At 40.5% G+C, this 25534-nt stretch overlaps 1 long non-coding RNA gene across 1 annotated transcript in view; it reads left to right on the top strand.

Annotated features, from left to right (window-relative positions):
- LOC113240954 (uncharacterized) overlaps positions 1–25534 on the top strand; it is an 83565-nt gene that overhangs the window by 42082 nt on the left and 15949 nt on the right. Inside the window, exons 3-4 of the long non-coding RNA XR_008958166.1 lie at positions 20295–20482; positions 21927–21982. This is a non-coding gene — a long non-coding RNA (uncharacterized LOC113240954). The remainder of the gene's footprint in view (positions 1–20294; positions 20483–21926; positions 21983–25534) is intronic.

The raw sequence follows: 25534 nt of genomic DNA on the forward strand, positions 1-25534 counted from the left end.
ATAAAAAACGATCAGATATAACCATTCTTTTTAATGTGTATCATTTATTTTTTTCCATTTTTAATTTCCATATTTAAATGCATTCTACATAGTTTAAAAAGAACTTTATTGTGGAGAATTTTCAGCATATGCAAAAACAGTCTGAATAGTATAATGATCTCCATTTCCCAATTACTTCACTTCTGTAAATATCAACCCATTGCCCATCTTATTTTATCTAAACCCTCCTCCACATCTCCCTCTCATAAATCATTGTTAAAGAAAATCCAAGATATTATATCATTTTATCCATAGTTATTTTTTTCAGTTATTATGTTGTGAATATTTTTCCATGTCACTAAATATTTTCCTATTACTTAATATTTAAAGGCTATATAGTATTTCATCACATGAATGTATCATTATTTATTTGGACAAGCCTCTATTGTTGAACATTAAAGTTGTTTCTGTATTTTATTATTAAACACAGACCTTTAGTGACTATCTGTTTAAAAAAATACATTCTTGATTGTTTAACAAAATCAATTATTAGAAGAGGAGCTGTTGCTCAGAATGTTGCATGTTTTAGACACTTTTTGACACATTCTATCAAATTGCCCCCTAGTAAGCTTGTATCCTATTGGCCCTCTATGAAAATGTCCCCTCTTGCACATCTTTGCCAATATTGAGTATTATTTCAAGAAGCCTTTGCCAATTTGGTAAGTAAAAAATAGTCTTTTACTATTGCTTTAATTTATATTCTTATTTCTAGTGAGAATAGACTTTTTACAGAAAACAACTTAAATGTAATTAGATTTTATGTACTGATGGTCACAAATGACTGTCCCCATGCTTAAACACTTTCCCATCTACAGGGCTGCAGAGGCAACTAATTCTTTTAGCTCTTTCTTCTGGTGGTTACTTCTGTATCTCTAAATGATTCAACCTCTATTTGTTATTTGTTAATGATAGGTCTTTTCCATTAGTTTTCTGTTATGAGAGTTGAGAATTCATATTTCATTTCCCATCTTAAGTATTTATATCACTCTTTTTTTAAGTTTCTCTATCAATTACGTATTAACCTTTTGGTTTCTGGTTCCACTAACTAGCAATTGCTCACTTCGTATTTGCTTGCTTACAGAATTCAAGATTAGAAATCTTTTTCCCTCAGAGCTTTATATACATTGCTCCGTTGTCTGTTGGCATTTAACGTTGCTGATGTGATAACCTGATATCATTTAATTTTTTGTTCCCTTTTGATGACCTGTTTTATTTTCTTTTTCCTCTCACTCTGGAAACATTGAGGATAATTCCTTTATCATTAATATTATTATTATTTTTGATACCTTGAAGTTGTTTTTTTTTTTTTTCCTTCACATTGCCATGCACTTAGCAGCTCTATGAGTTTGGTGGAGTGCCATTCCCTCTATAACTTTACTTGAGTTTTCTCACTTTTTTCTGTCTAGGACATCTTTTCCTAATACTTTATTTACCTGTTACCTTTAGTGTCTCTGAGAAAAGCACAAGATCAAGCAATCTATCACTGTTTATAAGCTGCTACTGTCAGGAGATTAAAAAAAAAAAACAGGCTACATAATCTCTCTAAGAGACTTTCATATTGTAACTATATTATTTGGAGAGATGCTCTAATATCAGTAAGTGGCCATGATAAAGTAGAAAATGTGTTTTCCTTAGGATCAGGGACTATGTATCATATGAAGGTGACATTTGAGATGGAGCAGTAGTATTAGGATGTACTACTACTAGTTGTATAGTAAGTAGTATTTGGAACATGCGTTTGTGCCAGTGGGTGAATCCTGTGTTAATCCTCAATAAAGGAGAGGCCACAGGTTAATCATAACTAAGTAAGATAAATTCTTGGAGGGACTGAGGAAATGTGATTTTTGTATTTTTTCCTGGTGGTTTGATGTAGTCTGGGACAGAACTAAATGAGAGAGTGGTTGACAGTGACAATGAACTTTCCCCACATGTTTGATGTCTTAAATGAGTTTTGGAAGTGGCTGTTTCCTACTGTATTTGAAATTAGCCAAAGCTTCTGGCTGCCCACAGTAAGCTCTGCTGTTAAAATTAATGGACATAATCAGCAGTCCCTTGGGCATCATAAAATATAATTTGTCAAGCTTCTACAGAGAAAGAAGAGATAAGATCTGAATGCAAATAAAACAACACAAGATAAGCTGAATCTTTATCAATTTCTTTTTAAACATTTAAAATAATCTATAATGTTTATTTTTATATAAACTGTTGGATACATAGAAAAATCTTTGTAACATGTATGTAAGTTATGAAGCATATTAATAAAGTTAACAGCCATGAACCCATCACTAAGTTTAAGACCTAGAACATTACCAATACATTGCAGTTTCCCATGTCCTTTTCCCTCTTGTCCACGTCCCTGCCTCTCCCCTCAAAAGTGAATGTGATTCTAGATTTTAATTTATCATGTTAATTTTGAAAAACTTTTTTGGGGTCAAGAGGTAAAATATTGGAAGAACCTCAGAAGCTTTCCTGAGCCGTTTCTTGGTCATAAACTCCTCTCTTTCCCCTAAAGATAATTATTAACTTTAATAGTCGTCACTCCCTTGCTTTTCCTGTTAGTTTGACTACTGAGGTATGCATCTTTTTTTTTATTTTATTATTTATTTATTTATTAATAATATTTTTTATTATATTGTGTTTTTCACCATACAGTACATCCCTAGTTTTTGATGTAAATTTCCATGATTCATTACTTGCGTATAACACCCAGTGCACCATGACATACGTGCCCTCCTTACTACCCATCACCAGCCTATCCCATTCCACCCACTCCCCTCTGAAGCCCTCAGTTTGTTTCCCAGAGTCCATAGGCTCTCATGGTTCATTCCTCCTTCTGTTTACCCCCCTTTCTTCTTCCCTTTCTTCTCCTACCGATCTTCCTACTTCTTATGTTCCATAAATGAGTGAAACCATATGATAATTGTCTTTCTTGGCTTCACTTATTTCGCTTAGAATTATCTCCTCCAGTCCCATCCATGTTGTAGCAAATGTTGAGAAATCGTTCTTTTTGATGGCTGAGTAATATTCCATTGTATATATGGACCATTGTTTTTCCTTTTCAACAGTTCCTTGGAGATTCGGGGCCTTTTCTGGTTCCATACAAATTTAAGGACTATTTGTTCCAGTTCTTTGAAAAATGTCCTCGGTATTTTGATCGGGATAGCATTGAAAGTGTAGATTGCTCTGGGTAGCATGGACATTTTAATGTTAATTCTTCCGATCCATGAGCATGGAATATCTTTCCATCTTTTTATGTCTTCCTCAATGTCTTTCAAGAGTGATTTATAGTTTCTAGAATATAGGTCCTTTACGTCTCTGGTTAAGTTAATTCCAAGGTAACATATGGTTTTTGGTGCTATTATAAATGGGATGGATTCCCTAATTTCTTTCTTCGGTCTCGTTATTTGTGTATAGAAATGCAACTGATTTCTGAGCATTGATTTTGTATCCCGCCACATTACTGAATTGTTCTATAACTTCTAATAGTTTGGGAGTGGATTCTTTTGGGTTTTCCATATAGAGTATCATGTCATCTGCGAAGAGAGACATTTTGACTTCTTTGCCGATTTGAATACATTTGATCCCTTTTTGTCGTCTGATTGCTGTTGCAAGGACTTCTAGTACTATGTTGAATAATAGTGGTGAGAGTGGGCATCCTTGTTGAGTTCCTGATCTTAAGGGAACGGCTTCCAGCTTTTCCCCATTGAGAATAATATTTGCAGTAGGCTTTTCATAGATGGCTTTTATGAGATTGAGAAATCTACCTTCTATTCCTACACTCTGAAGGGTTTTAATCAGGAAAGGATGCTGTATTTTGTCAAATGCTTTTTCGGCATCAATTGAGAGGATCATATGGTTCCTGAGTCTTTTCTTGTTGATATGATGTATCACGCTGATTGATTTGCGAATATTGAACCACGCTTACATCCCAGGTATGAATCCCACTTGATCATGATGGATAATCCTTTTAATGTACTGTTGGATTCTATTAGCAAGTGTCTTGTTGAGGATTTTGGCATCCATATTCATTAGGGAAATTGGTCTGTAATTCTTCTTTTTGAGGGGGTCTTTGCCTGGTTTGGGATCAAGGTAATATTGGCCTCATAGAATGAGTTTGGTAGCTTTCCTTCTGTTTCTATTTTTTGAAATAGCTTTAGGAGAATAGGTATTATTTCTTCTTTGAATGTTTGGTAGAATTCCCCAGGAAAACCATCCGGGCCTGGAGTTTTGTTATTTGGAAGGTTGTTTATCACTGACTCAATTTCTTCATAATTAATTGGCCTGTTTAAGGAATCAATTTCTTCCGGTTTCAATCTTGGTAGTTTATAGGTTTCCAGGAAGGATTCCATCTCTTCCAGATTGCTTAGTTTATTGGCATATAGCTGTTGATAAAAATTTCTAATAATCCTTCCAATTTCAATGGTGTTTGTTGTGACCTCTCCTTTTTCATTCATAATTTTAATAATCTGGGTCCTTTCTCTTTTCTTTTGGATAAGTCTTGCCAGTGGTCTGTCTATTTTATTGATTCTCTCAAAGAACCAGCTTCTAGTCCTGTTGATCTGCTCTACTGTACTTCTGGTTTCTGCTTGATTGATTTCAGCTCTAATTTTGGTCAACTGCTTCCTCGTGCGTGGATTAGGCCTGTCCCTCTGTTGCTGTTCCAGCTTCTTGAGGTGAGAATATAAAAACTGCATTTTAGATTTTTCTATTCTTTTGAGTGAGGCTTGGATGGCTATGTATTTCCCCCTTAGGACTGCCTTTGCAGTATCCCATAGGTTTTGGACTGTTGTATTTTCATTCTCATTGGTCTCCATAAATTGTTTAATTTGATTTTTGATTTCCTTGTTTATCGAGTCATTCCTGAGCAGGATGGTTCTTAGTCTCCAAGTGTTTGAGTTTCTTCCAAATTATTCCTTGTGGTTGAGTTCCAATTTCAGAGCGTTGTGGTCTGAGAATATGCAGGGGATAACTTCAGTCTTTTGGTATCAGTTGAGACCTGTTTTGTGTCCCAGAACATGGTCTATTCTTGAGAATGTTCCATGGGCATTAGAATAGAATGAGTATTCTTTGGTTCTGGAGTGTAGTGTTCTATATATATCTATGAGGTCCAACTCGTCGAGTATGGCATTCAAAGCCTTTGATTCTTTGCTTAGTTTTTGCCAGGGTGTTCTGTCTATTTCTGATAGTGGAGTGTTGAGGTCCCCTACTATTAATGTATTTTTATTTATATGTCTCTTTATTCTGGTTAAGAGTTGGCTTGTATATCTTGCTGCTCCCCTGTTGGGGGCATATATATTTATAATTGTCATATCCACTTGTTGAATACTTCCCTTAAGAATAATATAGTGCCCTTCTGCGTCTCTAACTATAGTCTGTAGTTTAAAATCCAATTTATCTGATATGAGAATTGCTACCCCAGCTTTCTTTTGAGGTCCATTTGCGTGAAAGATGGTACTCCATCCCCTTACTCTCAGTCTGAATGCATCTTTGGGTTCGAAATGAGTCTCTTGTAGACAGCAAATGGATGGGTCATTTCTTTTTATCCAATCTGCAACCCTGTGGCATTATGGGAGCATTTAAGCCATTCACATTAAGACTGAGTACTGAGAGATATGATTTTAATGATGCCATGTTCCCAGTAAAGTCTTTGTATTGGCTGTGACTTTCTGTTCTGTATCACTCTTGGGGCCTTTTTACTTTTATACAACCCCCCATAATATCTCCTGTAGGGCTGGTTTTGTGGTTACGAAATTGGTTAGTGACTGGCAATTCTGAAATGTCTTTATTTCTCCATCAATTCTGAATGACAGCCTTGCTGGATAAAGGATCCTTGGCTGCATGTTTTTCTCTGAAAGAGCTTTAAATATGCTCCCCCAACCCTTTCTCTCATTCCAGGTCTGTGTAGACAGGTCTGACATAATTCTGATGCCTTTGCCTTGGTACGTGAGAAATTTCTTTGCCCTGGCCGCTTTCAATACTGTATCCTTGGATCTAATATTTGCGAAATGCACTGTGACGTGACGTGGCGTAGGTTTGTCGTGGTTGAGCTTGGCAGGGGTCCTCTCTGCCTCTTGGACACGAATGTTTGTTTCCCTCGCTAGATTAGGGAAGTTTTCAGCTACAATTTGTTCAAATATCTCTTCTAGACCTCTGTTTTTCTCCACCCCCTTGGGGATGCCGATGATTCTAACATTGGATCGTTTCGTTGAGTCAGTAATCTCCCGTAACCTACATTTGCGGGCTTGGATATTTTTAAGAGCAGCTTCTATTTTGGTTTTTTCTTCTATTAACCCATCCTCCAATTCACTAACCCGTTCCTCTGTTTCGGTGACCCTGGCCGTCAGAGCCTCTAGTTTTGCCTGCATTTGGCTCATAGAATTTTTAATTTCTGTCAGATTCGCTCTCATTTCTGTCCTTAGGGATTCTATATTCTCAGTAACCTTTTCGTTAATAGTTTTTTCAATTCTACTCATCATTTTGACCATCGTTACTCTGAATTCCATTTCTGATAATTTGGTTACATCCATATCCATTATTTCTGTGGCAGAGGCCACAGACTCACTGTCTTTTTTTTTGCTGGGGGGGGGGGCTTCTCCTTCTTGTCATTCTGATGAGGAGAGGTTGTGGGGTTGTCCAGAGCCCCAATTATTGACTGGGTCCCAGGCCGTGACCCTTGTTTTTTAGGGATCTTAGGGATGTGGGTTTCTTCTTTAAAGATTTTATTTATTTATTTATTTATTTATTTATTTATTTATTTATTTATTTATGTGGCAGCCAACCAGCGAGAGAGGGAACAGAAGCAGGGGAGTGGGAGAGGAAGAAGCAGGCTCCCAGCAGAGGAGCCCGATGAGGGACTCCTTTCCGGAACACCTGGATCACGCCCTAAGCTGAAGACAGGCGCTCAATGACTGCGCCACCCAGGTGCCCGGGTTGTGGGTTTCTTGATTTTTCAGCCTGCCTTCTGGGGGAGGGGCCTGCCGCGCCAATACTCAGGCAACCCTGTTTGGGTAGAGCCTCTGTGTCCCCTGCGAGGGGGGATGGGGATGGGCACTCTCTGAGCCAGTATTTCCAGGCTTTTGTTCTCTGGCGGCTTTCCCTGGCGGTTTGCTGTGCCTCTTCTGAGAGTCAGAGCAGCAGCGGCCAAATTTCAGCCTCTGTCTCAGAACAGAGGGATTGCAGCCCGTTCTCTACTAATGTTCTGGCCACTTGAACTCTGTTACTGTTGGTGCTGCTCAACCCTGCAGCGTCCCGGGATGTGCGCCCCACCCCCGGCATCCCAGCCCTCACTTCCAGGGCCGGCGCGTCTCTGTCCTTTGTGTTTCTAACGCCGCCAGCCGCCAGCCGCCCCGCGCGCGCTCCGGAAGCTCCCGGTCTCAGTCTGGATCCAGTGAGCGCACCGGGATTCCGGTGTCCCGCGAGATGCCTGGTGGCGCGCGCTCTCCGGCTCATGGTCTCAGTTCGCTCTCTCGCGGGTGCCGTCCGCGAGCCCCGCCCGCTCTCCCGTGCAAGTGGCTACCGCTTCCCGGAGCCCGAACACGGCGGCTCCCTCCCCCTTCCGTTTATCTTCCGATATCTGTGCGCGGTTTCATGGCTCCCCGCTTCGTACCTCAATACTCAGCACTGGAGATGTTCATTTGTAGAGATCCAGATGCGTCTTCCTGCGTCTCAGGCTGGTTCCGTGGTTGTTTAGGCTGGTCTGGTACCTATCCAGCTCGACTCGGGGGACCGGCTGAAAACGGTGTCTCCTACTCCTCCGCCATCTTAACTCCTCCCCGAGGATTATCTTCTGTTTATCTTCTGATATCTGTGCGCGGATTCACGGATTCATGGCTCCCCGCCTCGTACCTCAATACTCAGCCCTGGAGATGTTCATTTGTAGAAATCCAGATGTATCTTCCTGCATCTCAGGCTGATTCCTTGGGTGTTCAGGCTGGTCTGGTACCTATCCAGCTCGACTCAGGGGACCAGCTGAAAAAGGGGACCCCTACTCCTCCGCCATCTTAACTCTGCCTTCTGAGGTATGCATCTTTAAATACCATACTGTAATTTTGTCTGGTTATGAACTTTATGAAAAGGAATCTAAAAGTATGCACTTTTGGTCTGGCTTCTTTTGCCAGAGAGTGTTTATTTTCATTGTTATTTAGTATAACATTGTATATACAATTTTTGATGGACTTTTGGTTTGTGTTTCATTTTTGGAATGCACATTGCTCACATGTGTGAGTACTTCTGTAGGGTATATCATGAAGAGTAAAACTGCTCAGTCATAGGTTATACATATTTTCAATTTGAATAAATAATGATAAACATTTTCCAGGACAGTAGAACAAATTTAATCTTTCACCAGGAGTCTATGAAACCCCATTTGTCCACACGTTACCAACATTTGATATTGTTACACTTTTAAATTTTAGCCTTTATGAAATAACAGAAAATATATATGTTGGTCTGTGTCCCCCCCCCCCCATTCCAGAGTTTAGACACAGAGCTCCTAAAAACTTGTACATAATTTCCTAAGTGATAGCAACACTAGTTCAATTTTTTGTTAATATTTGATCATTGGGTTATTTTCAAGTTTTGCTATTATGGATGATGCCACAATTATTTTTATAACATTTAAAGAAAATATTTCTTAAACAATCTAAATAAATGGAGACAAATGTCATATTCATGCATAAGGAGATTCCATATTGCAAACATGTCATTTTTCCCTGAGTTGATTCATAGATTCAATTCACTTCTCAAACAAAAAGCCTCAATAAGCTTGTTAATCATGTTGTATTTGAGTGAATTAGTTTTTGCATTCCAGTGAGATAGTTGATTCACTCAAAGATTCTCAATGATTATAATAGGTGAAAGTTGTTTGAGAAAGGATATTTATACAATGCCAAGGTATTAGGCCACAGATTATTTGCTAATTCCAAAGGGAAGTACACTTTTACAATGGAGAGGTCTGACAGTCACTCTCTTACCAGGGAACAAACTCAGCATCAATAATGGTGGGACAGTCAATCATGACATGACTCATGATGTGATGCAGTATGAAGTACCCAACAATAACTATGATGTGTTTGTGCCAACAGTTTTGAATATGAACTTAACTGCACTCTCAAGACTAATTTCCCACTTACAGGAAATACAAGATATAGAGGAAAAATTAAATAACACTCTCTACAAATTATCAGACAAATCCAGAATGTAGGACAGTTTATAGGACAACTAACCTGCTAGCTAAAAAAAGTCAATGTTATGGGAAAAAAAATGGTGAGGGGACTGTTCTAGAAGAGAAGAGACGTAGGAGACATAATAATCAAATATGATGTATGTGCCTTGATTGGATAATGGTACAAAAACCCACTAATTTTTAAAGACATTGTTGGGTAATTGTGGAAATTTAAATATGGGTGGAATATGAGATGATTATATAGAATTGCTAATTTTCTCAGGTGTGATAATGGCATTCTAGTTATGGAGGAGGGGATCATATTTTTAACAAATTAACACTGAAACTTTCAAGAGTGAAATGTCATAATGCTTATTATTTTCAAATGTATAGAAATGAAAATAATCTCTACAAATATATTAATATATAAGTAAAGCAGATTTGGCATATATTAAGAATTATTGAGTCTAGGTGGTGATTATCCAGGTGGTCATTGCACTATTCTGTATGTTTGAAATTTTCACAAAAATCACAGAAAAACACATCAAATTAGATTATGGAAATTTCAGTGGGACTTTTCATACAACTTAGCAAGTTGATTCTAAAATTTATATGGAAGAAAGGGCCAGAAAAAGCCTTTTTCTTGGAAAAGGGTGATAAATAGCCAAGACATCGTTGAAGTAGAAGGGGGCATTTATTTTAAGATATGGTAATTAGGACAGTTTGGTATTGGTGAGTGATAGATGAACAAGCCAAGAAGTTTAGGGATCCCAGGAAGAGTTGCTTACGTTGATGGAAACTTCATCTATGACAGAAATGGTGTTGCAGATCAACAGGCAAAGGATAAAGCATGCAGTAAATGGCTGAGACAATTAGCTATCCATATGGAAGAAAATGAAGTTGGATCCTCATATCACATCATACATAAAAATCAGTTCTAGATAGATTGTAGTTTAAATACAAAGGACAAACTTAGAGCAGAAGAGTATCTTAGAGAGTTACTTGTGAAAGACTTTCTTAAAAAAACATACCAAATCCTTAACAACAATAAAGCACTGAAATATATTAATTTTAGGAATCTCTGTACATAATCATAAAATTAAGAAACAAAACGTAAACTGGGAAAAGCTTATTTCCATGTATATAACAAAATTAAAGAATAACATGTGAAATGCAAACAAAACAAAACAAAACAAAACACCAAAAACCTTCTTAAAAGCAGTAAGAAAAAGTTAACCCAGCAGAAAAGCAGGCAAAAGATGTATTTGATAGAGAGGCTAAAAGAAGTTAAATGTTCAATTTTGAATGTCTCTGTTCTGAGCCCAGCATAGGGCGATAGTAGTAAACAAAAGAGATAAATAGTCTTGCCCTTGAGTGACTAATAGTTTAGTGGGTAACATTGGTAAAGAGAAATAAGAACTCAAGACTGAAAAAGAAACTGAGTCAATAGTGTGGTGGAAAGAGTGTAGTCTCTGTGGTCAAACTCCTGAATACAGTCCCAGCTCCTCCTCTGACTAACTCGGGCATCTTCTGAGCAATACTCCCAATTCTTCAAGCTTCCATTTCCTCTTCTGGGAATAACCTCATCCACCCAATACGGTTGTTGAGAAAGTTAAATGAGATGATGATACATGCAAAGCACTTAGCATGATGCCTGTTATATAATAATCACTCAATAAGTAGTAGATATTCTTAATCTTCTATTATTAGTAGTAATTCCACTGAATGGCTATAACTCAGTCAAATCCTGAAACAACCACTTCAGAACATTTTGCGACACCTTTGCACCACCAGTGCTGGCAAGTGAACTCCAGATCCTGTGGCTGCCCTGGCTGGTCCCGGAAACTCAACTGGTGCAAAGCAATTTCAGTCACTTAGGGAATAAAGCAAGCATCCAGTGATAGAGAAAGACATTGATGAGCTCACTGGTGAGAATTTTAAGAATGAGAAGAAAATCCAGAGAAAAGAGTGTCTCCAGGAACATCAACCCTTAAGGGATGAACAGAAGCGGTGAATCCCATAGAAGACATTGAAAAGCAGCAACAAAGGGTCAGACGGACAACTGATAGTGCAGTGATTTGGAGCTAAGGGAAGAAAGGGCTTCTGGGAGGGGGTGGTTGACGGTGCCTCATGCTGCTGAGAGATGCAGTAAGGACCTGAGTTCAGCAAGGAGGAGGCTGTTTGTGACCTTGCTGAAAACAGTTTTGCAGGGTCTGGACAAGGGGAGGAAGGGGGAACAGAAGCCAGGTTACCTTGGGCTGCGGAACTGGTGGGAGGTAAGGGAGGTAAGAGGCAATGAGTGTCTCTCAGTATCGTTGGTCAGGAGGGGACAGAGAGAACCAGAGGGACGTGGACTTAAGATACACAGGAGGTTTGTTTTATTTTGCTTAAAGATGGGAGAGATTTGAGGATATCTAAATGCAGACGTGAAAGAACCCGAACAAATGAAAAGTTTGAGAAGTGGGAGCAAGAGAAGATTCTGATGTAATAATAAGCTCCTGAGGAAGAGGAGCAAATGTGTATGGAGAGTCTACTGCCCAAGAGACACACTGAAAAATACAAGACAGTCCCTTCCACAAACTATGGAGTTAAGGCAAATTATTTTACCTCTCTTTCTCTTTCACTCTCTCCTCTTCGTCCAAAGTAGTAACGTCTTTTAGTTGGAAAAAAGAGAACTGAACTTAGTAAATATTTTCAACTTTAAGTAGATTTTATGCTATGAAACATAAAGTATTAAGAATGTTCTAAATGTTCTAAATCCTGAACACTTTCGCCTGGGACATGTTCTAAGAATTACATCTCCAATGGTAGCAAATCGTGAACAGAGTTAGGGAGAGGCACACAAGGGACCTCAAAGGTCTTTTTCTGACAGCGGTGATGGGCACAGAGATGTTAGTTGCATCATTTTTCTTTATACTTACTCTTTATGGTTTTCTTTCCGTATGTGCTTGATATTTAATAAGAACAGTTATGAAATTGCTTTATAATAGAGCAGAAGGTGTGTCCTGCTTTTAATGTTGCAGTTTTTAGGTTGGATAGTGGGCTCATAAGTATGTGTTTTATATGCATACACATACATCTACCCTTTTGTATGTATCAAATCTTACAAAACACAATCAATTTCGAAGTTAAAACCAGAGAGAGGCAGGTCCTCCATGAACTTGGTAAAGGTTATCAGTCTGGAAATCTTAATTAGGAAATTCCTGTTTCTGCGTGGGGATAGGTTTGGGGAGATCAGGAGGAATGAGTGGGAGGAGGAATTTGCTTCTGAGTCAGAGTTATGCAGTCTTTGCGTTGGCCTCTGTGCTCCACAGTTGGTTGCCATAGGTGAGGCCGTGTAAGCCTTGGGTCAAGTGCCTGGGGCCACTGGGTCTAGTTGACAGACTGGGTCAAGTCTGATGTAACGGATGTGCCCTTACTTGGTCTCTATTTCCCTGTTGTGCCCGTTCAACACCACGGCCCTTTTAGGCCCCAGGGCTGCTTTTTGGATCCTAGCTGCTGCTCAGAGGTCCCTGCTCTTCCTTCCTGTGGGCCTTAGAGTCCAGTCTGCTTCCTTGTCTTACACAGAACCACCTCCTCTAGTCCTTGATGTTCCCTGCACTGAAGGCTGGCTATGAAATGGGATGGGTTTCTTCAACTTCTTCCAAGGTAACTGCCAAGTTCCCTTTTCTTTTCAGCTTTTTCATTTCTAATCACTACAAGCACGCAGGAGAGAACCCAAATTCCAAAAGTGGGGAAACAGTGGATCTTGAAATCCTTCAGCCTTCTTCTGGAGCTGGCTCCTGGTCTGCTGCCCCTGACTTCTGTCTGAAATGCTCTGCTTTCTAACTTAAGTTGAGATGTGGATAGGTAGGGTTGATCTCCCAGTTCCCAGTGCTCCGTGGAGGCCCAGATGGATCGCTGCTATACAAATGGCATGCTCACATCTCTTGCCTGAACATAATCAACTGAAGGGTGCTACCGTTGCCCTGTAGGCCCCCCACTGCTGCTGCAGCTCATGTTTCCTACAGGCTCCTCCTTGTCAGTGGTGGGTTTCCTAAGGCTGGCCCGTTCAGGTGAGATGTAGCTCTCTGCTGCTGGTGACTCTGGGACAAGGATTCCCCACTGACTTCTCTGCAGTCTGAAGCTCTTCCGAGCTAGCCTTCCTCTCTTGCCTTTCTCTCTCCCTAAGTGACAGACCTACATTCTCACCTTCTCATGCTCCCTCCTTCCGTATCGCTCTTCCATTTCTAATCCCATCTTGCTGTTTGCTTCTTGGTGAACCTTGATTAATCAAGTAATTAATTAACACAACCCCTCTTTGGTAGTACAGAGGCCCGTGGGGCAACACAAATAGGATCAAGACGTCCCTTCTGATATTCAGGTTTCTGAGATGCTTCAGTGTGGGGCACACACCCCCATGACTTAGATGGAGATGTGCTATCCTGGGGGCTTTGTTATGCCTCCCTGTGTATCTGGAACTGAGAGCTGTCCCTTCTCAGAGACCTGGAGACTGGAGGCTGTTGCTGGACGAGGAGCCAGCAGCAGGAGTGGCAAGAAGCCTGGGCAGGTCTAGCTCCATCTCTAGCGGGGGAGGGGGACAGGGAAGGGAGATTTGCCCAGAGCGAAGCTGGTCATCCATGTGGACAGGCAGAGGAGTACAGCAACCAGGCAGTATGCGGGTGTCTGGGCAGGTGGAAGATGGCTGAGGTGAGGGGTGTGACAAACCTGCACCCTCACTGTCAGGGACGAGCCTAAGACTTGAATCCCCAAAGACAGAAAGAGAGTGGACCCCTGGTCCCAGGGGAACTGGACTCTATCTGGGAGAAATTGGACACACGTGAGAGCAGGTACAGGCCAGGTTGGCTCAGGGTGCATCACTGGCCTTGCAGCATTAAGGCAGGGCTCCTTGGCAGTTCTCCTGACTAGGAGAAGAACTGGAGTCAGAGGCTAGGGTGAATGAGAATGGGGTTAAGTGGAGAGAGGGGAAGAGGTGCCCCGAAGCAGAGGGGTCGCTACAGGAGTGCACTGGGAGTGTGGCTGCTGGTGATGTAGCAGGCTGAGCTGTGAGCCATGTGGGAGGCTGAGGCAGGACCCTGTGCTGTAGTCACGGGTGGCTCACTGGGGTCACTGGGCAGGCTTCATGGGGGTATGTGCTACTCTGTGACAGTCATCAGCTTGAGGGCTGGGTTTTGATGGGCACAACAGGCATGTGAACATTTTCCAAAGTGCAACGACTGTACTGGGAGCTGAAGAAGCTTCAAGGGCCCCTGACAGATGTGGAAAGTCCCTGACAATGGTACTAATGGAAAATGAGGACACTGATGAACGGATTGCTTTCTTAAGCTGTTAATTCCAAACTCCTTTTCAAATCCGTCTTCAACCCAAACTGCTGCAAATGGGAAAACCCATGTGCTAAGCCTCCTCCTGAACTCAGGCTTCACAAAGCTCCACACAGCCAAACATCTCTAGATGGGGAGGAAGGAGTAGCCACATCCTTTGTAATGTAGATGCTGCAGTGGCGGTCCCCAAATATACAGAGCTGGCTGAGAAGCAGAACTGAGGTGGGAACTGGACAAATTCCAGACAGCACATGGACGCTAGTGGCAGGCAGTGGGGTGGGGGGTTATCCCAAGGAGGCAGATCTGGGAAACAGCACTCTCTATGGTTCCTCCTGAAATCACAAGTCGTATTTCTGCCTTCTCTGGACCAGCTGAAGCTGCTGGCTTCAGGGCATACGGGGAGGGGGGACATGGAGGGTGTCGATGCTAGTTAAGTATTTGGATTCCCAGGTCTCTCTCCAGACATGCTGCTTTCTAATCTCTAGATGATGACCCTAGAATCTTTTTAACGGTCCTGTTTAGGAAACAGACACAGAGGAAAGTGCATCCTAAACCTGGGGAGTTGGCCTGTTAACCTACTCTTCCGTTGGCCCTCCGCTGCGAACGTGTGCTTTGATTTGTGCCTGGTGATTTCCACCCCCAGTATGATTGCAGACTCTGTAGTAACACGTGGGCACCTTACTGTGATAGAAATATAGAATGTCGTAACTCAAAGGACCCTTTCAAAAGTCAGGGAAGGGGACTAGTACCAACTAATTTCTAGAGAGTGTGCCAGACATTATTACACACATTGTCTTGTTTATTTTGGATAGCCACCTCAGGTAGGTAACATTATTTACTTTTACACAGGAGGAAAACGAGGCTCACACAGGTTAAGTAACTCACCCCAATATTAGCTTTGCTAAGACTTATTTGAACACTCTTTGGTTGACATTGAAGCCCTTAACCTTTCTTTGAGAAAAGAAAGTTCACATTGCTTTTGAGATCAGCAAGACACTTCATCTTGGGGAGAAGGAAACAAAAGCGCAGAGATGTGAAGTGACTTCCTGAAAGTCACATGGGGAATTATAGTAGATCCAAGGTGGGTCCCAGGACTCCAGGTTCTGTTCTGGGGCTCTTTCTGTGAAGTCATGCAGGTGCCTGTGAGAGGAAACCAGGATCCTGTGAGCCCCGAGGTCTCTTGCATCGAGTTCTTCCTGGTGGAAATGCCTTCCATGCAGGTTTGCACTCTGGACCATGCTCTGCCTTTCTCGGCCAGCTTCACCGATCAAACTCAAGCACATGTCTCTCTGCCAACATCTCAGAGCTTTATAGCATCTGTCTCTCATTTGCTATTTCCCGCACGTGAGAATAAGAATAAGAAAAGTACGGTTGACCCTTGAACAACACAGGTTGAACTACAAGGGTCCACTTATATGTGGATTTTTTTTTTTTTTGGATAAGTACTGTACTGTAAATGTATTTTCCTTATGATTTTCTTCATAATACTTTCTTTTCTCTAGCTTACTTTATTGTGAATATGTAATACGTATAACAAACAAAATAGGTGTTAATTGACTTAATGTTCTTGGCAAGGCTTCGGGTCAGCAGTAGGCTTTTAGTAATTAAGTTTTTGAAGAGTCAAAAGTCATATGCGGGTTTTTGACTGTACGGGGGTCAGTGCCTTTAACCCCTGAGATGTTTGAGAATCAACTGTACATCACAGCAAATGTTTCTAAGAGTCAGCTCTTTTAGGTGAGGTTTTTACAAAAGTTTCTCTTGAAATAGAAGTTAGACTTTTTGTTTTAATGGTTGCCTATGAAAACTTGCCTTGTTCTCATTAATGAAGTAAAGGAGGAAGATTGCCAGGCGGGGGCAAAGAATGCGGAGAGGTAAATGACTCAGTGGGCAGCAGGCTGTGTTCTTTGACTTGGTGAACTTCCTCGAGGACACGGTTTGTGCCCAGCGGCCTCAGGACACCGCGGGGAGTGTGGACCTGCACATTCTTCCTCCTCCTCCTCACCCCATTCCAGAACCTCACAGTGTTCTGAGAATATGCCCCGAGCTTTCTTCTTTTCACACCTTCTCTCATGAAGTCCCCTCTGCCAGGCATGCCCTTCCTGCTTTTCTCTCAATGCCTATTCCTGCTCTAAAACCAAGTTGAAGTTCTGCCTCCTTCATGAACATTTTTTAATCCCTCACATGGAGATAACTGCACTCCCATGTCAGACTTCCCAGCACTTGGCGTCTCTTACCCTGTTCCACTAAATGTTCTGCTGTTTTGTGCTGACTTCTGTTTCTGTCTTAGCTGGAGGATCAGATGCTCCTCAAGGGCAGGCAATCCTGTGTTTCTCATCTTATCTTCCTGCACTGCCTAACACAGTACTTTCTAGGGCAACATCAGTGATTAAGGGACACCGCACCGAAGCTCACAACTGGATCTTTGACATGGTGCCCAGCAGTGGAAACACTGGGATAGCCTTCCAACACCTACTTTCTGAGTGCCTTCTCTCTGAAGTTAGTTACTCTCTCACAGTCCTCAACTTCTTCCCATCTCTCTGCAGCTCTGCCTGTGGGGAGAACACTTTTATCCAGTGGTCATTTTAGAGCATAGGGTGGAGTACAGGGTCATAAAGGAATCCTGTTTCTTTCTTGACAAGATCCATTTGGAATCCTGGAAGAGTAACTCCTGTTCTCTGTTGACTGAAGGACAAACGGAGTCACTTATGTCAAGGGACTTGGTTTTCACTGGGGTTGGAGGCTAATTGTGTACTTCTGTGCCTGAAGCTGTGGAACTGACCAACTTGAAGAGGAAGCAAAGACAATAGAACAAATAGGGTCTCTGGGAGGAGGGCTGAAGCTCCCACAGCTTTCCTCCCCTGAGGAGCCAGAAGTCCTAACAGAGTCCTCAGAGAGATGGTTGCAATGGTCAGTGAAGAAACCGAACGTGAAGAGAAATCTGAGGGCAGACAAAGATGAAGAAGCTGACAGCAGAAGGGGTTTTCAGAGAAGAGGTAGTTCAGGCCAACTGAAGCCTGCTGCTGCATGGCCAGCGATTTGCTAATTCTTAGAGTGGAGAGTGGTGCCACCACTGAGCTTCATTCTAGTGGCTTCAGAGAGTCACAGCGACTCAGGCAGAAAAGGCTTGACTTCCTCTGAGGCTGAGAGGACTAAGAGAACATTCACAGCTTTGTCCTGGAGGGGAATCTGGAAAAGGAAAATACCAACAAGGTTTTTGCCCTTGTTAAAAATGCCCCAAGTGAAGTCACTAATGTTACATCAGTAAACAAAGACTTAATACCTAACCTAATTGCAGTTTCAACCCTCACCGTCACCCCCCTGGGAGTATAAACGTTAACCAGTCAAACCGTTTCCTTGTCAAAGTTTCCTTGTCAATACTGGGAGGTAATCCACTGAAGGGCTCATTCCCTTCCCCCTAGGAGGGCGACCTGGCCTAAAATAATGCATTCTTGCTAACAATCCCTGCCCCCCCCCCCCCCACTTCAAAAACCTTTCTTTTGCTGCAACTTCACAGAGTTCCTTTCTGTTTGCTAGATAGGATGCTGCCAGGTTCATGAATCCTTTACGAAAGCCAATTAATCTTCAAATTTACTTGACTGAATTTTGTTTTTTAACACCCTAAACTCTGAATTTCCTAATTTCAAAGTAGTTTCTATACCCAGTAATGTCCTAACAAAACCGTAGGGTAACTTGTGGACTGAACAGTTCATTGCTAGAAAGGGCACAGTGAAGAGAGAACCAAGGGAAAGACGAGCCTGCAGTTTTGACTGATGCAGACAGACCCAAACAGTAGACGAAGTGACTGTAGAGTCTTCTGCATCTGTCCCTGGGCAGGCAGCGTCACTGCTGGATCCAGCGTGTGCCCAAATGACATGGGTCCACCTAACGTCGGCCTCATGCACAATCTTTCTTGAGGATTGCCCAGATTTGGAAGATTTGATCTGTACATCTAGTTGTACTGTAGCCCACCCCTGTCCTGTGTCCCACCTCTGTCCCTTAGCATCACCTGAAATTGTCAACCTAGTTTTGAAGATCAGGATGGAGGTCTCTATTAGAGATTTCTTCATGGTCAGATAGAAAAAATGCTTTTCAAGTGATTGGCCTCGCTTGTGTATCTTTCCCTAGCAGTGTCTGACGGAGCCCAGTACTTGTCTCAGACCTCAGGGTGCTGTGAGGGCCCCCTCAGCTCAGGTTAGTCCTTTCACAGGCTTCTGGGAAAAGGGAAGAGGGAAGTGGTTGTGTATAGGATTGATATTCTTTCTTTTTTTTCTCCCACAATACCATTGATTATATTCCCTATGCTATACCTTTCATCTATGATTTATTCATTCCATAACTGGAAGCCTGTACCTCCCATTCCCCTTCACCCAATTTGCCCATTCCCCAACCCCCTCCCCTCTGGCAACCACCAGCTTATTCTCTGTATTTATTGGTCTGTTTCTGTTTGTTTGTTTGTTTTGTTTTTTAGAGTCCATATGTAAGTAAAATCATATGGTATTTGTCTTTCTCTCCCTGACTTATTTCACTTATCAGAATATCATCTAGGTCCATCGGTGTTTTCACAAGGGGCAAGATCTCATTCCTTTTTTATGGTTGAGTAATATTTTATATCTATATTTTATAAATATTATTAATTATGTAAATATATCTATATTATAAATTATAAATAGTATAAATATAAGTATATTTATAAAATATATATGTATATCTCCGATATCTTCTGTATCCATTCATCTATTGATGGACACTGAGGTTGCTTCCATATCTTGGCTATTGTAAATAATGTTGCAATAAACATAGGGACATTAATAGGTTATATTTTTAATTTTTTGAGGAAATTCCATACTGTTTTTCACATTGGCTGTACCAGTTTACACTCCTACTAACCATGTAGGAGGATTCTGTATTCTCCACATCCTCACCAACACTTGTTTTTTCTTGTTGTTTTGGTTTTAGCCATTCTCACAGGTGTAAGGTGATAACGTGTGGTTTTGATTTGCGTCTCCCTGATGATGAGTGATACTGAGCATCTTTTCATGGGTCTGTTAGCCATCTGTTTGTCTTCTTTGGAAAAATCTCTTTTCAGGTCCTCTGCCCATTTTTTAATGGATTATTTGTTTTTGGTGTTGAGTTGTATAGGTTCATTATATTTTGCATATTAACCACTTCTCAGATATATCATTTGCGAATATGTTTTCCCATTCAGTAGGCTGACTTTTTGTTTTGTTGATGGTTTCCTTCACGGTACAAAAGCTTTTTATTTTGGTGTAGTACCAATGATTTGTTTTTGTTTTTATTTCCCTTGCTTGAGGAGACATATGTAGAAAAACGTTGCTAATGCTGATGTCCAAGAGATTACTGCATATGTTTTCTTTAAGGAGTTTTATAGCTTCAGATCTAACATTTAGGTCTTTCTTCCATTTTGAATTTATTTTTGTGTACGGTTTAAGAAAGTGGTCCAGTTTCATTCTTTTGCATGTGGCTGTCCAGTTTTCCCATGACCATTTATTGAAGAGTCTGTCCTTTCCCCATTATGTGTCCTTGTCTCCTTTGTCGTAGATGAACTCACCATATAATTTTGGATTTACTTCTGGGCTCTCTATCCTGTTCCATTGATCTATGTGTCTATTGTTACCACTTCTTATATATTTAGAAGAATTTACCAGTGAAGCTTTCTTGTTCCCAGAGATTTCTTTATGGGAGGTTTAGAATTAATGGTTCAATTTCTTTAATAGATCTTCTTCTTCTTCTTCTTCTTTTTTATGCGACAGAGAGACAGCCAGTGAGAGAGGGAACACAGCAGGGGAGTGGGAGAGGAAGAAGCAGGCTCCCAGTGGAGGAGCCCAATGTGGGACTCAATCCCGGAACGCCGGGATCACGCCCTGAGCCGAAGGCAGACGCTTAACGACTGCGCTACCTAGGCGCCCCTGGATTTTGTTTTTCTTCTTATTGCAATTCGGTAAGTTTTGCTTTTCTGGGAATTATTCATGCCATCTAGAAATTTAAGTTTATTGATATAAGCTCATCTGTAATGTCCTTTTATGATTATTTTGATATTTGTAACAACTCCAGAGGTATCTCCTTTTATATTCATGAATTTGGTAATATGTACGTTCTAATTTTTTTAATAAGTTGTCACTAGAAGTCTATCAATTTTACAAAATTTTTTTAAAAATTAATTTTTGGCTTTGTTGTTTTCCTTTGTAAGATTGTTTTCTATTTCATTAATGTCTACTCTTAAATTTTTTCTTAATCTTTTGGGTTTAATTTGCTCTATTTTTCTAATCTATTGATTTCTGATACTTTAATAATTGATTTTCAGTTTTTCTTGTTTAATATATACATTTAATGTTGAGTCTTCTTTAAGTATTGTTTTAGCTGTGTTTGCAAGTTTTGATGTCATGTTTTTATTTGTTCATTCTTTCCTCAAAATACTTTTTCAAAAATTTTTAAACATTTTTATTTATTTGAGAGAGAGAATGAGCTCACAGGCAGGGGGAGATGCAGAGGGAGAGGGAGAAGCAGGCTTCCCGCTGAGCAGGAAGCCTGACATGGGGCTTGATCCCAGGTTCCTGACCTGAGCAGAATGCAGTCACTTAACCTACTGAGCCACCCAGGCACCCCTCCTCAAAATACTTTCTAATTTTATTTGGAATTTCTGCTTTGACCCATGGGTTATTAGAAACTTTACTACTTAATTTCCAAGCAGTTGGAGATTATCTAGTTATTATTTTCATGTTGATTTGTAGTTTAATTTCACTATGGTTAGTGTGCTGAGTAATTTCTGTCCTTTCAAATTTGTTGAGGCTTCTGTTATGGGTTCAACTGTGCCTCCTGAAAGATGTTGAAGTCCCCATCCTCAGTACCTGTGAGTGTGACCTTATGTGGAAATAGAGTCTTTGCAGATTACCAAATTAAGATGAGGTCTGTGGGTGACTCTAATCCAGTATGACTGTGTCCTTATAAAAAGGGGAAATTTAGACACAGAGACCAAAACATGCCAGGAGAACACCACGTAGAGAGGAAGGCAGAGATCAGGGTGATGCGTCTACAAGTCAAAGAACACCAAAGATTACCAGCAACCCCCAGAAATGAGGAGAGAGGCATGGAACAAAGTCTTCCTCACAGACCACAGAAGGAATCACTCCTCCTGATACCTTAATCTCAGATTCCTAGCCTCCATTACTGTGAGATGATACATTTCTGCTGTTTAAGCCAGCCAGTTGGTGGTACTTTGTTATGGCAGCTCTAGGAAGCTAATGCACTTGCTTCACGATTCAGCAAAGTTCAGTTTTGCCAAATGTCCCATGTATACCTGAAAAGACTGTGTTTTGTGCCATTGTTGGGTGCAGTATTTATATATGTATATTAATGAGGTTAAATTTGTTAATTGTGTTCTACAGGTCTTCTATAGCCTTACTGATTTCCTGGATACTTGTGCTGTCAGCTCTCAGGAAAGGTATGTTAAAAACTCTCTTTATGATTTTGGATCTGCCTGCTTCTGTTTTTAAGTCTTTAAATTTTTGCTTCATGCTATGTTCTTGGATACATATATATTTAAGATTGTCATATCTTCTTGGTAAATTGATCTATCATTGTGAAATTAATCCTTTTTTTCTCCAGAAATATATTTTTGTCCTCCAGCATTTGTCTGATATTACTATAGTTACACTAACATTTTTGGGGTGAGTGTTTGCATGGTATAGCTTTTTCTAACATTTCACTTGCAGTCTTTCTGTGACCCTATACTGAAGATGTATCTCTTATAAGTAGCATCTAGCTTTAGAAAAATCCAATTTGATCTTTTTTTAAACTAGAGATTTAGCCAACTTATGAGTAGTGGAATTATGGATGTATTTGAGTCATCTACCACCTTACTATTTATTTTCTATTTAACCTACCTGTTTTCTGTTTTTCTTTCTTTCCTTTCTTGTCTTCTTTGGGATTAATCAAATAACTTTTTATTATCTTACTCCTATCTTCTGTATTAGTTTGTTACTTATGTATTCTTTTAAATTCTTTTACTGGTTATCATAGAGATTACAGCACACAGCCCTAACTTATTACACTTTAGTATAAATAATTTTACCGTACTCTTGACAAAAATAGAGCCTTAGAACAATCAAACTATATATAAACCCTTTCTGTTTTTGCATTGTTGTTGTCATGTACTTTATTTCTTTCTGTATTTTAAACCTCAAAAATTTAAATCTTAGTTGGTAAGGAAATGTTAGCTTCATGACACTTGATATACACCTCTCCCCAGCTTTACCTAGACTGGCATTGGCAAACTCAATGGTAAGTTGGTACTTTTGAGTTCACATCTGAAAACTTATCCTATCCACATACATTTTATAGACTCTAACTGTCCACTTTAGCTCCAGAAATTCTAATTTGAGAATTAAAATTTAGGAAAGGATTTCTAAATATCCTTGGTTTGGTGTACCTTCATTGTCCTGAAAACTGGAATAAGGATTTTAAAATAAAGTGATTTTCAGAGTCAGTGGTTGCTGGGACAGAAATCCAATGTAAGCAGTGCAATGCTTTGAGTGCTTCTTTGGTCACCAAAAGTGTTAGGGATTGGTGGACCTGGGCCCCCATTTTGTTCTTGGACCACTCGAATACCTAGCCCCAAATTCCCAAGGTAATTTTTTGTTGGCTTTCGAAAGTAACACTAGCTCCTTGACCTTTTCTTTCACTATCAGAAGCTAATCTCCCACTCCATAGAGGCAAGAGGTATAATCTCTGGAAAAATAGAATCAGAGAGTCTCTGGACATGAGGCAAAGTGGAGATTCCAAGTTGAAAGGATAAGGAGTGTCTTTAAGCAGTGAGACCAACATTCGCCTTTCTTCACCTGGTTCTCAGAAAGCATTTCCAAGGCAAGAGTTTTGAAGATACTTCTCTGGAAATACTAATATCTCAGAGAAAATATCTTCCAATACTGACATATGAGTGAATCTCCAGGGAAAAGTGGATTAACTACATGATCGTTCTATAGAGAAGCCTTCCAGCAGGCATATTCTGTTCACGCACATAGAACTCTTACAATTTTTAGTGTGCCCCTCTTACATAAAAATGGAAGCCAAAGGATCACCAGACATTTTTAAAGAGATTTTTAAAAAAAGATTTTATTTATTTGAGAGAGAGAGCATGAACTGTGGGAGGAGGAGGGGCAGAGGGAGAGGGAGTAGCAGACTTCCTGCTGAGCAGGCAGCCTGACATGGAACTCCATCCCAGGACCCTGGAATATGACCTGAGCTGAAAGCAGACGCTTAACTGACTAAACCACCCAGGTGCCCCTTTAAAGAGATTTTTAAGAAATTTTTTGAGATCTCAAAAGATCTACTTACCACATACATATCAGGAATTTACCAGAGAATGTGCTCCACCAAAATAAGTAAATAAACCAAGAAAGAAGATATAGGATGTATGAGCCAGAGGATCCGATGTAGATGGGCAATCCTCAAATATAGCTGTGCAGCCATCCTGCAGATGCAACCTGTGCAGAAAGAAGCCAGAGGCTGGGGGCTCTGGGAAAGTAGAGTGCACTTGACAAAGAGGGAGTGAGTGATATACTTACAAGACAGCTAAAGAAGATTCACCCTTATATAATTGAAGACCGTGAAAAAAACAAAAACAAAACAACGAAGTAAAACTAATACATAAAAGGGGCGCCTGGGTAGCGCAGTCATTAAGCGTCTGCCTTTGGCTCAGGGCGTGATCCCGGTGTTCTGGGATCGAGCCCCACATCGGGCTCCTCCGCTGGGAGCCTGCCTCTTCCTCTCCCACTATCCCTGCTTGTATTCCCTCTCTCGCTGGCTGTCTCTCTCTATCAAATAAATAAATAAAATCTTTTAAAAAAACCACTAATACATAAACATTATATTTAAAGAAAAAATCTGCTGAAATAAAACCTGCATTTACATGTTGAAAAGTACACACCATGACTGTGGGAAAATCTCCTGTGACAGTGAACTCTAGACATGTTCTAATAAAATGATTAGATCTTGTAGATAAAGGAAAAAAATTTTCTGGGCCTCCAGGTGAAAAACCAAAATCACTTACAGAAGGAAGACTATTAGGGCTTCATCAGACTTCTCAACAACCACATTCAATGCAGAAAATTGTTGAGGAACTTGTATAGGGTACATAAGAAAATAAGTATGAGCCAATGATGTCATATCCAACCAATCTGTTCTTCAAGTATCAAGGATACATAAAAGCTGTTTTGAACATGCAAGTACTTGTTGGCTTCTCCTGTGTAATCTACTAGAAGATTGGCTTCAGCCAACCAAGTGATGATTAGAGAAATGAAGGCCAAAGAATTGATGGTGAGCACTGGATACAGTCAACTGTAGACCTAAGATTAAATCAAAGGAGGAAGTAAAAGTGGAAGAATAGTATCTAAATGCTCTGAGTATGGTAAGGCATAAAACATCAAAACTATAAAAATATGAGAGAAGGAAGAAAGGAGAAGGGAAATGAAACAAGCTAAGTGATTGCCACACAGGTGGGAATGAAAGGATATAATGTACACTTGTCAAATCTAGTACTGGAAGCCAAGATAAGATTACACATGCTAAGATATGTACTAAAGATACTATTCAATGACACCCTGGTAGCAGAGTATGCCCAGTGGCCAGATTTTGGTTTATCAATACCATTTTCCACAAAAAGAAGCAGGTGGCTGGTTTTGGGTCTGGGACAGAGACTGTGTAAGATGAGCCTGGAATAACTTATTTTGCAGAAAGTAAGTAAGCACTCAAGTATAACAGAATCATGTCAAAAGGACACAGGAGGCAGCCTGGAGGGCTCCCACTGGCCGAAGTTGTGGCAATTTGAGGATCTAAGAAAAGAACCAAAACCAAAACCAAAAAAAAACCCAAAAACAAACAAACAAACACCCCAAACCCCGATGACTATAGATGATTAAAACATATTGAACATATGAAAAATCAGTAAATCACTAATCATACTGAGAAAAATCCCAAACAAAGCAAAACCTTGCTT

The sequence above is a fragment of the Ursus arctos genome, unplaced genomic scaffold (genome assembly GCF_023065955.2).
Source record: "Ursus arctos isolate Adak ecotype North America unplaced genomic scaffold, UrsArc2.0 scaffold_8, whole genome shotgun sequence".
Taxonomy (NCBI): Eukaryota; Metazoa; Chordata; class Mammalia; order Carnivora; family Ursidae; genus Ursus; species Ursus arctos.